The sequence below is a fragment of the Mixophyes fleayi genome, chromosome 3, assembly GCF_038048845.1.
Source record: "Mixophyes fleayi isolate aMixFle1 chromosome 3, aMixFle1.hap1, whole genome shotgun sequence".
Classification (NCBI taxonomy): Eukaryota; Metazoa; Chordata; class Amphibia; order Anura; family Limnodynastidae; genus Mixophyes; species Mixophyes fleayi.
Genome location: NC_134404.1, coordinates 283,661,441 through 283,667,040, shown reverse-complemented (window position 1 = coordinate 283,667,040; position 5,600 = coordinate 283,661,441). Strand labels below are relative to the sequence as shown.

At 40.9% G+C, this 5,600-nt stretch overlaps 1 pseudogene; it reads right to left on the bottom strand.

Annotated features, from left to right (window-relative positions):
- Positions 1–4,635: 4,635 nt before the first annotated feature.
- On the bottom strand, positions 4,636–5,123 carry LOC142142971 (AN1-type zinc finger protein 3 homolog; annotated as a pseudogene).
- Positions 5,124–5,600: the final 477 nt, after the last annotated feature.

The following is a 5,600-nucleotide window of genomic DNA, read 5'->3' as shown; positions in this document are numbered from 1 at the left end:
GAATGAATCAGCCTCTTCGGTATGGATAGTCTTTGAGGAGTAGAGGTTGTTGTAGTAGTCTGTGACAACTCCCATGATGCTCTATATCCCATTACTGGGAATGCCAGTCTTATCTCGCAGATCAGGGGCGTTCTTCCATGTGATGTAGGCATACCTCAGCTCCTCCAACACATCCTCCCTTTCCAGCAGAGCACAATTCAATTTTCAGGAGCCTGGGCCAGGAGGAAAACCTTGACCCAGAACCTCCATGAAGAGAATGGCCCTGTGGTCTGAGAAGAATCAGGGAACCATGATATGCCTATTCTGCTTACCGCTCTAGGGGTAAACACAAAGTCAATCCAGGAATGCACTAAGCCATCAGGACGGCTCCAAGTTTAATTAACAGGTAATTAACAGAACCAATCTCCATGGAACCCACAAGGATGCTTCAGGTACCATCTCTTGCAATAACCTAGAAGTAACATCTAGCTTAGCAGTGCTGCTAGTACTATGTCCCCGTTCCTTCATAGGACAGTTAAAATCCCAAGCTATCACTACCACCCTGGTGGTTGCGAGCTGGGCCCGCAGTGCCTGGAAAAGCTCCAAACACCCATTCATACCAGGGGATGCATACACACAGATTAGTCTGCTAGACTCACCCATCTACAATAAGCAATCTGCTGCAGACAAACTCCTGAACGGAATCTACTGCGAAGAGGCTTCCCCTGATAAGCATGGTGACCCCTGCAGACTTACACTCACCCCCACCCAGACCAATAGAAGGGCCCATGAGACCACTGCCTACAGAGATGTCTATAAGAACTAGAGAAAGGCAAAGAACATTCCTGCAACATGTAAAAATTACATTTCTGACTGTCAAGGAAAGTAAACACAGACTGACGTCTAATCTTATCCTTAGAAACAGACCTCTCTTCTAGCTGGTCGAAAAGGCAGATGTCCCTGGCTGTTCTTCCCTTGGGGGTGGGGGGAGGTGGAGGCAGACTTTACAGCCTCAGGGACAGGCTTTGGAGCAGGAGGCTTCTCTCCCTTCTTCCTAGGGACAGGAGCAGGAGTGGAGGCAGGAGCTGCAGCCATCTTCCTGGCTCTTCTTCCTGAAGCAGAAGGGCTGGAAAAGGTGGGCTGGAAGAAGATATTCAAGGGGGCGGAGCTATGCAGATGTATTCCTGCTGGGCAGAGAAGAGCAGGATCTTCTACAGTAAAGAGGGGTTCTTCCGCTGGGATTGATCCCGAAGTCCCTCTTCTCCCGCTGGTCAGGTCTAGAAGAGCTTTCTTTCACCGAAGTCAATCTTCCTCTGCGGTTTCTTTCTTTCTCGGCCAGACGTTTATAGCAATATTGTTAAGCCCTAAGAGGGGCATGGGAAGCAAGATGCAGCACAGTCTTAAACAGTTTGACACCTCACCAGTATTAGATCAGCCGCAATCAGCATTAGGACCACCAGGTGTTGGGCAATTTGTAAGGCAATTTGGTAAAAAACAGCTATAATTTTAGGAAGTAATTTGGTATATACCGTATATACTCGAGCATAAGCCGACCCAACTATAAGCCGAGGACCGCAGAAAACTGGGAAAACTCATTGACTCGAGTATAAACCGAGGGAGGCTTTTTCAGCATAGAAAATGTGCAGAAAATATCGGCTTATACACGAGTATATACAGTAAATAATTTAGGCATGTTGCTCCAAATTACATAAAAATCCCTTATATGTAAAACCAAGTGTTCTGCATAATATATCCCTTACCTTTAATAGCCTAATTAGTGTCTAGAATAGTATACAGTAGCTCCATAGTAGACATAGTTCCCATGTATCTAATTTTTCTTTGTACAGTCCAGGTTTACCACCGAAAATGTTTAATTGAATGTAAAGTATTTCCCCAAACATAGATATGTCTCATTTAACAGAATTATTGTGACTAAGTAAGGTATTGATAATTGTAATCTAAAAGACATCTTGGGTCATTGGTATATTTTACTTTCCGTTTCAAAATTATTGTAACCCTAATAAAGGTTTGCTGTAATGTGAAGAGGGTAAAAGCCAGAAACATATTAAATGCATTGAAAAAGCTGGAAACATATTAAATGCATTTCCGGGAAACATATTAAATGCATTGGAAAAGCCACAAACTGTGTACGGTGTATTGAAAATGCCGGAAACCATATTATATGTATTGAAATAGTCTGAGACTATAGAAAATGCATTGAAAAATCCACATAAAAGTCAAATATACATACACACATACACACCTTGCCAATACACACTGCATTCACACAAAAACACCAAGATTTACACTAGATTCGCACAAAAAGCTGGAAACCATAGTAAATGCAAGGAACTGAAATTAGACCATGATACCTACATACTAACACAAGTATATGCAAGTATTTTTTTTTACTTATTTTAGTGCCATAATGAACATTTTATTTAGTACATAAACTACTAGACTTTCAAGAGGAACATTATCCATCTCTCAACATAATGCACAGAATTGAGCATATAAAATAATCAGCCAATAATAATAGCAAGTCAAAGCATAAATGCATGCAGACATGGTGAAGAGGTTCAAAATGTGACTAAGTGACTTTGACCATGAAATAATTTTCTGTGCAAGTCAGGATGCTTTGACGATCTCAGAAAGTGCTGATCTCCTGGGATTTTCATGCATAATAATCTCACACAATGGCCTGCAAAACATAAAAAATCCAGTAAGCAGTAGTGTGGGTGAATACATCTTGGTTATGAGCAAAGTCTGAGTAGAACGATCAAACTGCTTGAAGCTGACATTAAATGAAATAACCATATGTTACAATAATAATATCCAGAGGAGTATCTCTGAATACACAATACGTCAAACCTTGAAGTGAATGAGCTACATCAGTTGAATACTAGGTTCTCCTTGTATCAGTAAAAAACATCAGTAAAGAATATGGGCACAAGCATTCCAAAACTGGACAGTTGAAGATTGGCAATATGTTACCTGGTATGAATAATCATAATTTTGGCGGTAACACACAGATAGTCAGGCACACATTCAAGATGGCGGTAGCCTTTGCGATAACATTGAACACCGACTAGGGCGCACGGACCAGGTAAGTTGGCTTTTTAGTCCGGTGTGTGTTATATTGATCCATTTTACCTTGTGTGGTGGTGATGTAGCAAATGGATTCTTGCCAAACATTAAGCTGATTAACACCAATTGAGAATTTTTTAAATGTTATACCCTACACAACTATTGTGCTGACCATGTAAATGCATTTTTGGGCTTAATCTCCCCATCATCGAATGGCTATTTCTAGTAGGAAAATGGACCTTGGGGTCAATTTAAAATGATTCGTGGCAATGTGGCAGTTCCAGTAGCACAACCAAGAGACATAGAACAAATTAGGAATAAAATGAGAAAAGGAAGAAAAGAATAAATCACAACGATTTATACAGTGTGTATGAACTCACTGATGTCTTGGAAGGGTTTATACAGTTTATATGTCTCTTTCATGATTTTTTGGCTGTTCTGGGTTCCAAAGAAATATTGAAAGAACTATTATACAGATAGAAAAAGATTTGCCTGTCCTGTTGTCTTACAATACAACATTAAATTTAGGTGATTTTAATGTTACCACACTTGTATTTTGTCATTTACTGTTTGATGAATCACCATGGATACCAGCAGCTTCTTTCTTTTACATGAAACACGGTAGGAGAAAAATCACAGACTTTCCCTTGAATGTCTACTTGAACACTGTCCACAACAGTGTGTGTCTGGTTTTTGTGTGGATTTCTCAAAGCATTTACTATGATTTCCATTTTTTTCAATGCGTTTAATATGGTTTGTGGCTTTTTCTATACACTTACTACATGATTGTCGCTTTTACAATACATTTCATGATTTCCGGCTTACCTGCACTTGTTATAATGTTCAGCTGAAGGCTTGTGAGGACCTTAATTCAACAGCTGCTGCTGTAGCAAAGAAAAACAGAAATGAAGGACACAACATTGCCACATATGACAGGCGAGTTGTGTATGGAAAATCTTCACATGTGCATTATTGACATTGTTGCTGGGTAACAGACAACTGAGATGCTATGATTAAACATATAAACCTGCAAAACAAGAAAACAATGCTGAAATCCAGTGGTTGGATTTAGTTTACTAAATGTCAAATAGCAGAGAAATGCCTTAATCTTTTCAATACTGCAACACTTACAGGAACATACACACTAAATGGTAGATGCATAAACAGAATAGAAGTCATGTAAGCATGGAGACAAAAAATGACCTGCCATTTAAAAATCAAAGCATGGCAGGAGTCCCTCTCCCTCACAAAGAGACCCCTCCAGCTGCAAAAGCTTCACCTCTTCACACATTTCAGATGAGGTGTATCCTACATGAACGCCCCCTACCCTCTTATATTATTCACAGTAAGGCCAGGGAATGAGTAAGGTGAGGAGATGGAGAGAGGACTCAGACAGCACATGCAGCAGTCTCACTGTACCTTATTTGCAGACTGAAAGCACAAAGGAACTAACACAGGGAACTTAGTTTTGTTAGCATTCAAGTTAAATTTAACATTTTATTCATGTACCATGGAGTTTTAAGTAAATATTCTGACCAGGAAATCTGGAATTTAAAAATGGAAACACTGCTAGCCAATGTGTTGAATGGACCTGGCCACTTTCCGATCAAGCTTTACAATTTTCATAATGGCCTCTTCGCAACCTTGGCACCCCAACGTCAAGACCCCAACTCTTGTTGTACCAACTTCAGTCTTATCCGGCAGAGGGGGCAGCAGGAATGCGTCTTCTGCTTGGAGTGGTTACTGTCGGGCCCTTTCCCACTGTTTAGTAGATGAGGCCGTTTAATAGGAGAATGAGAATATGTCTCACAGGATCTTTTTGATGGTGTGGTTAGGGAGACATGAGGTCAGGTCTGCCAATATCTGTTGTCTGGGACTACAGCTCTGCGGGCGTTGGCAAGTGCTTGTGCTGGGGGCGGAGTCATCCTCTGACTGTTTCTTCTGGAAACTGCAAAACATTTTGCGCAGAGATTCATTGGTTTTCTGGACCCCCATAATCCACAGGGGCAACATGGGCAAAGGCTGGGTGGCTTGCGGGGCTCATTGTCGTCTCCCATTTCTAAGGCTAGGTCCACGGGGAGGCTGGAGGATATCAGTAAAGTCCTCCGTTTCATTGCATGTCTACATTTAATTTATGTCACTGTCATAGTATTCAGGGTTTGTTTGTTTTGTCTGTAAACTCAGTGTCAGTGTAATTGTCGTTGGAATAACGTACCCCACCCAATGATTGCTGTAATGTGGGGGTATTGATGTAGTGTGTGTGTGTGTGTGTAGGGGGGGGGGTTATTTATTGCTGTAATTTGTGTACTAATAATGTATTATCATGGTATTGATGTTATGGGGGCGTTAACAATTTAATGTTGGGGGTTATTAGGTTAAATAGGCCTATTTGTTAAATGTGAATGTTATTGATTTAATGTTGGAGCTGGTTGGAAGGCCTAGAGGGTTTGTTAGCTGTGCAGCTTTCCAGAAGGTGAACAGTATCTATCCCTTTTCCAAACACTACTTCCAAGATTTGGTCAAGCAGTAACTGA